This window comes from Otolemur garnettii, unplaced genomic scaffold, assembly GCF_000181295.1.
Source record: "Otolemur garnettii isolate 467f Iridium unplaced genomic scaffold, OtoGar3 scaffold00031, whole genome shotgun sequence".
Classification (NCBI taxonomy): Eukaryota; Metazoa; Chordata; class Mammalia; order Primates; family Galagidae; genus Otolemur; species Otolemur garnettii.
In genome coordinates, this window is record NW_003852426.1 from 12,645,709 (window position 1) to 12,646,180 (window position 472).

General features: G+C 41.9%; 1 protein-coding gene across 2 annotated transcripts in view; it reads left to right on the top strand.

Moving 5' to 3' along the window:
- Positions 1–472, top strand: part of TAF8 (TATA-box binding protein associated factor 8) — a 28,185-nt gene that overhangs the window by 5,579 nt on the left and 22,134 nt on the right. The gene's annotated exons all lie outside the window — the stretch shown is intronic.

Here is a 472-nt window from a genome sequence, read left to right on the forward strand (position 1 = left end):
CATTCATCTACAGGGTTCTGTTTGAATCCCTTTTTTCAGTTCATTTGAGTATACACCTAGAAGTAGAATTGCTGGATTATATGGTAATTCTATGTTTAACTTTTTTTGTTTGTTTGAGACAGAGTCTCAAGCTGTCACTTTGGATAGAGTGGCATCATAATTTGTTTTTTTTTTTCTTTTTTTTTGAGGCAGAGTCTCATTTTGTTGCCCTTGGTAGAGTGCCATGGTGTCATAGTTCACAGCAACCTCAAACTTTTCGGCTTAAGTGATCCTCTTGCCCCAGCCTCCCGAGTAGCAGGGGCTACAGGTGCCTGCTGCAACGCCCAGCTAATTGTTGATGTTGTTGTTGTTGTCATTACAGTTATCATTGTAGTTTATCAGGCCTGGGCTGGGTTCGAACCCACCGGCCCTGGTGTATATGGCCAGCACCCTAACCAATGAGCTATGGTTGCCAAGTCAGTTTTTTTTTTTT